General features: G+C 42.9%; 1 long non-coding RNA gene across 1 annotated transcript; it reads right to left on the bottom strand.

Moving 5' to 3' along the window:
• Positions 1-723: 723 nt before the first annotated feature.
• LOC142908639 (uncharacterized) lies at positions 724-6,609 on the bottom strand. Its single transcript, XR_012931891.1, has 3 exons — positions 6,504-6,609; positions 6,141-6,234; positions 724-836 (listed from the first exon to the last, which is right to left on the bottom strand). It is a non-coding gene; the product is annotated as an uncharacterized LOC142908639 (long non-coding RNA).
• Positions 6,610-7,066: the final 457 nt, after the last annotated feature.

Here is a 7,066-nt window from a genome sequence, read left to right as displayed (position 1 = left end):
GGTCCCCTCCGTCGGAACACGGCAAAGCCTCGTCTCCAATCGACTCCATGGGAGAGCACTTGTAGCCTACGTCCTCCACCTCGTCTAACTCATCACACGGGACACGCTCCCCCACCTCGTCTAACTCATCACACGGGACACGCTCCCCCACCTCGTCTAACTCATCACACGGGACACGCTCCCCCACCTTGTCAAACTCATCCCACAAGACACGCTCCCCCACCTTGTCAAACTCATCCCACAGGATACGCTGCACTTCATCTTCCACCTCGTCTAACTCATCCCACGGGACACGCTCCCCCACCTCGTCTAATTCATCACATGGGACACGCTCCCCCACCTCGTCTAACTCATCACACGGGACACGCTCCCCCACCTTGTCTAACTCATCACACAGGATACGCTGCACTTCATCTTCCACCTCGTCTAACTCATCCCACGGGACACGCTCCCCCACCTCGTCTAACTCATCACATGGGACAGGCTCCCCCACCTTGTCAAACGCATCCCACAGGACACGTTCCCCCACCTCGTCTAACTCATCACACAGGACACGCTGCACCTCATCGTCCAGCTTGTCGAACTCATCCCACGAGGCACACTCCAGCTTGTCTAACTCATCCCACGGGTCACGTTCCACCTGCTGTCCCTCCTCCTTTTCCTCCCCCTCTTCCTCCTCCACCTCCTCCTCTTTCTCCTCCACCACCACACAAAGTCCTTCCAAGGTAACGCTCCGCTGGGCTAAGTGGAGCTGGGTGTGAGCGCCGCCGCCGACGTGGTGAGTCTCCACGTCGTCTGGGAGATCCATTGCTTCAACATTCACGGCATTCTCTTTCCTGGGGGGGGGGGGTTTGTTTAAAATAAAATATAAGAGTTATTATCATACTCTTGGTAAAGTCATGTAGGTAAAAAATAAAACAGGAAAAATCACGACGTTTCGGCCACAACACAAGCAGCCTTCATCAGGTGAAGGGACCAGACTTTCTCGAGGACAGCGCTGGAGTGAAACACAGCCACGCTCAGACCGTGACCTTTAAGCTGCGTGAGAGTAATTAAGGTGCCTTGTCATTATCTGTATCGTTATATCTTTATCACGATTATCCGTATTATCAGTATCTGTATCATTGTCATTATCTGTATCGTTATAATATCTTTATCACAATTATCCGTATTATCAGTATCCGTATCATTGTCATTATCTGTATCGTTATAATATTTTTATCACGATTGTCTGTATTATCAGTATCCGTATCATTGTCATTATCTATATCGTTATATCTTTATCACGATTGTCCGTATTATCAGTATCCGTATCAATGTCATTATCTGTATCGTTATAATATCTTTATCACGATTATCCGTATTATCAGTATCCATATCATTGTCATTATCTGTTTCGTTATAATATATTTATCACGATCATCCGTATTATCAGTATCCGTATCATTGCTATCATCATTACGATTATCATAAATTGTTAAAATTATCCTTGTTATCCTTATTGTTCATTATTGTTAATGTTATCATTGTTACCATTATTGTTCTTAATCTGTCATGATAATTATCATTATTAAACGAGGTCATTGCATATTCTTGGGTCTTTTGGTAAAGTCACTTAGATAGGTTCAAAGAAAATAACAAAAAACATTTTCTGTTAAAAAAAGATTTTTGTTATTTGAAAATCAGTGAAGTTGTTAACAACACCTTAGGTGGGTAAACAAATTAAAGATTCAAGATGAATCTTGGAAAACATAAACCAAATAATGATTATTAGAGTTAAGCCAAGGGTCACCCAGAGGAGATGGAGCGAGATGGGTTGATCACGGGACTGAGAGAAAATGATTCCATAGAGGAAGCCTATCGGCCGCCTTTTCTCCCAGCCACATGCGGTAGCAATAAAACGACAAAGGGAGAGAACACGACTCCCACCGAGATAGACAAAGGCGACACCCGACCGCGAAGGAAGGAGCCAGGCCTTGATGAGACATCTCATCACCACAATAAAATATAACAAACACACATACATCAGACGAAATAGGACAAAACTCAGCAACAAGAATAAGTCTTCTTTGGTTCTTTCGGTAAAGTCACGTAGAATGAGAATAAAATAATAAATAAATAAAATAACACAATAAAATTCTCACGACGTTTCGGCCACAACACAAGTGGCCTTCATCAGGTGAAGGGACGAGACTGTCTCGAGGACAGCGCTGGAGCGAACCCAGCCAAGCTCAGACCGCGACCTTTAAGCTGTGTGAGAAGAAACAGAGCGCCTTGACAAAGGAATTAGCATTTGGTATTACCTTAGAGTCGCGGCATCTCTTCAGAAAGGTGAGAGACTCGATTAGTTGAGCCTTCTTATCCCGGAGTCTGTTGAATGATCTTAAGGTTATGTGGAATCCCTCCCCGTAGAGGCGGTTAAATTTCGATTTAAAGCCGCGACTCTAAGGTAATACCAAATGCTAATTCCTTTGTCAAGGCGCTGTTTCTTCTCACACAGCTTAAAGGTCGCGGTCTGAGCTTGGCTGTGTTCGCTCCAGCGCTGTCCTCCAGACAGTCTCGTCCCTTCACCTGATGAAGGCCACTTGTGTTGTGGCCGAAACGTCGTGAGAATTTTATTGTGTTATTTTATGTTATTAATTTATTATTTTATTCTCATTCTACGTGACTTTACCGAAAGAACCAAAGAAGATGAATCCTTGCAGTCACGAAAGCTTTAAAGAATAAGTTGACATTATAGGAATCTACACACTCGCTACGATAAAAAAACAGACTACAATCTACATAGTGGGTATTACTTCTCGTACATAATACTGATACTAACGTTATTCACCTTAAATTACACTACATCTTGCCATTCACGTGACTTTACAAAAACCAAAGAAATTAATTCCAGCAGTCAAGAAGCTTAACCGAAACTAAGTTATACCTCTAAAACTGAGGACACCAAAAAATTACTCTAGTATAACAGCACGGGTCCGCGGATACAGACGGGGGGACGAAATAAAAAAAAAAACCCTAAGAAATATGTGGTGATTACAATGTTAAATCACAAATCTTGGGAAACATTAACCAAATAATAATTATGCAGTATTAAACCGAGGGTTATCCAGAAAATATGAGGCGAAATAGGTCACACACTGTATCCCATAGGAAAAGACCCTCCCAACCGTCTTTGTCTTCCCGCAGCACGGCATAGCAAAGAATGTAACGCCCAGAGCGAGGGAAATTACTCTTGTATTGCAGGGGGGCATCTGTGTTCCACAGATGAAAAGATGGCTTGGGGAGAGACACAGATGGCTTAATAAATGACACACACACGGACACACGTACAACTCCCCCCCCCCCCACAACACAGAGCGAGATCATAGGAAGTTCCGGTCCTTTGTGAGAAGGCGAGTAGAGAAAAATTTTGGCATAAAAAGAGAGACACGGGCCATACATTGCAACACAGCTACCAGCGGCAGAAGACGGCGATCATCAGCTACCGAAGATGACCAGCTACCGAAGATAACAGCCAGCCATCGACGCAGGAGATCACCGCCGACGCAGAAGAAGACTCCGCAACTCATCCAGGATGGTGAGGCTCGCCGAGTAGCGACATGCTACGCCGTGCGAATTCAGCGCCGTCCGAAGAAGTATCGCTCGAAAATCATTCTGCTCTGGGCGTCGACTCACAAGAGCCACTGCAGTTCGAGCTAAGCTGACGAGAATTCCAGCGTCATCCATCGACGAACAAAAGCATCGTTCGTCGCCAGAGAGCCGGAGCCGGCGCGCAGCAAGCAAGGGTGTCAGCTGCCAGCGGATGAGCTGTGGGTGCTACCTGATGACGGGATCATCGCGTCGTGCCGACTCTTCCGACTGGCTGCGGACCGAACTCCGGCCGCCCGTGTGAGAGAAGGAGAACCCAGCTATCCGTACGACACGCACGCCGCCACGCATTGCAACGCATCACCTGGCATCTGCTTGACGCAAATAATTGATCAACAACACATCCCCATTCAACCCATACCATGCTCACTCAACACATATACACGAATCATTACTAAGAAGACTCATGATAAGTGCGTCAAGTATCAACTGATAACGAAGAACACGGTTGCCATTGGGTTACGGGGAAACGGTCGTGTAGAAGTATTTTTAGTAGTTATGTTTCTTTTTGATTTGCATAAATATTATCAACGAATTCATTGATGAAAACTAAACGTTTAAAAACATAAGTTACGAATTCACACACTCACAGGGAGAACACTGCGTTGAAATCTTCCTTTGATCACAGAATCTGGCCCGTGAATGTATTGAAACCTCAGCCAATTAATGAGTATTTGCTGAAGCAGGCCTACTGCTGCACACCATGGTTTCAACATTTCGTTAACTTACGTAATCTTGCACATGGATTCATTGCCGTATACGTTTTGCCTTCGGGATAAGTTTCTTTATTGCCTTCGTGTGAATGTCGTTGCATGAATTTTTTAAGGACTTTTATTCCTTTTGATTTAAAGCTTTCGTGACTGCAGTAATTCATATTCTTAGCTCTTTCGGTAAAGTCACGTTGAAGGGAAACAATAAAATAATAAAATATATATAAAACAATAAAAATTCTCACGACGTTTGTGTTATGGTCGAAACGTCGTGAGAATTTTTATTGTTTTATATATTTTTTATTATTTTATTGTTGCCCTTCAACGTGACTTTACCGAAAGAGCTAAGAAGGACTTTTATTCCTATTTGCCGTATATGCTCGTGTTACTCTGATGAAGCAATCGTTTGTTCCGGTACCTAGTAAACAAACGTGATCATTGAGGGTTAAATGTATGAATCCATGAAGCCTTAGCCAATTGATGAGTATTTGCTGAAGCAGGCGTACTGCCACACACCCTTGTTCCAAGACATTTCGCAATTACGTAATCTTGCTCATGAATTAATTACCGTGTACTTTGCCTTCAGGACATGTTTCTTTATTGCCTTCGTATGAATATCGTTGCACGAATTTTTAAGGAGTTTTGTTCCCTATCGCCGTATATGGTCGTGTTACTCTGAGGAAGTAATCAATTGTTCTGGTACCCAGTTAACAAACGTGATTATTGAGGGTTAAATGTATGGATCAATGAGGGGAACATCTCGTGGAGTACTGTATTGACAATTTCAAGCATAAGAATTCGCATATTAGAGTGTTAAAGTTTTGTTTAGAAATTAAAATTGCTTAACACAGCAGTGTTTGAGTGTTTCTTTCCTAAGTTAATTCTTAATTATAAAAACTGTATCCTGCGGTGAGATTTGAATTTGGAGACCTGAGATAGCACACTAATACATAATCAGTAAATGTTAAAGCGAGAATAATTGTATCATAGCGATCGATAATACGAACCTAGACAACAAAGCCGAGCTCAATCTGGCATACTTACAGCACACCTGCATAACTTCATACAATTAATTGTATGATGCCGATTGATGATACGACCCTGGGCAACGAAGCTAAGCCGAATTATCATAACTGTATACATTAGCATAATAGCATGCGTTCGCATAAATTAATACGGCACATCTCCACTTAGCATAATTTATGCACATAATTGAAACATTAACATAACTTTGGATAATTACGCATAAAATTAAATTAAATTTTATTTACATCAACATTTTCATACAATAATCCTCAAATTAGTAAAAAAATGCACTTACAGTTTAAGGGTTGACTGAAGATTTGCCATCTAACGATCTCTGTATAATTAAATTATTAAACACCTTAGGTGGGTAAGTAAATTAAAGATTAAACCTTTAGGCCTAAGGCTTGAGGCCTACTAACCTGTTACTAGGCGAAGCCTTCGGCGTGAGAATCCTCTAATTAGTTAAAAATGCACTTACAGATTAAGGGGTGACTGAAGATTTGCCATCTCACGATCTCTGTAAAATTTAATTATTAAACACCTTAGGTGGGTAAGCAAATTAAAGATTTAACCTTTAGGCCTAAGGCTTGAGGCCTACTAACCTGTTACTAGGCGAAGCCTGAATCTTCAATTACGTTTAACTTATAGGTTAAGGATGTTTCATGAGAACATTTATTACCGGAGGAAATCCGATGATCTATGAAGCTCTTCACCCCCAGCACATACACAAAGACACATTTAAACGATTCTTACTTTTTTGGGTGACGATATTCCCCCACGTGCTAAGAGACTCTCTCGCTCCTCCCAAGGCTCTCAGCTCAACGTCGCCGTTCCCAAGACGCCGATTCTGCCGAGTCGAGCAGAGAACTTTAAACTCCTTCACCACGTCCGAGGGGATCAATAACCAACAACCCCCTCAACGTAAAACTTGTTTACAAAACATCGGGCGGTCACCCGTTGGTCAACCCATGTTGAATGGAGGTGGTGGGGGAGTGGGGGTGTAACCCCGTTACAATCATCCTTGTCAGTAATATTATGATTGTCATTGCTATTTTCATTGTTGTTACAATTATTATAACTATTTTTTATTGCACTTAAAGGTGACTGCCAACCTACCATGGAAGATATCTGAACGTGTCTGTCTCTCTCTCTCACGCAGATGACAGACACAACGCAGATGATCGCCACTGAACGCTGCCACCGACGTGAGCCGCAGCCACCGCCCGATGTCGACCACCACCCCCGGGTTGAAGTCTTCAAGTGGTTGTGCCCGTGGCCATGGCAACGGGGGCTGCTGGAGGCTCCACGAGGCTTGGAGGTCGTCGTCATGGAGATTTACAAACTCGTCATCATCATCGTCGTCGTGGCGATTAACAAACTCATCATCATCATCGTCGTCATGGAGATTAACAAACTCATGATCGCCGTCGTCATGGAGATTAACAAACTCGTCATCATCATCATCGTCGTCATGGAGATTGACAAACTCATCATCGTCGTCGTCATGGAGATTAACAAACTCGTCATCATCATCATCGTCATGGAGATTAACAAACTCGTCATCATTATCATGGAGATTGACAAACTCATCGTCGTCATGGAGATTTACAAACTCGTCATCATCATTATCGTCGTCATGGAGATTAACAAACTCATCGTCATCGTCATGGAGATTGACA

This window comes from Petromyzon marinus, unplaced genomic scaffold (genome assembly GCF_048934315.1).
Source record: "Petromyzon marinus isolate PM22_M1 ecotype Great Lakes invasive population unplaced genomic scaffold, UKy_Petmar_22M1.pri1.0 PM_G_Scaffold_10, whole genome shotgun sequence".
NCBI lineage: Eukaryota > Metazoa > Chordata > Hyperoartia > Petromyzontiformes > Petromyzontidae > Petromyzon > Petromyzon marinus.
This window is presented reverse-complemented; position numbering and strand designations above follow the sequence as displayed.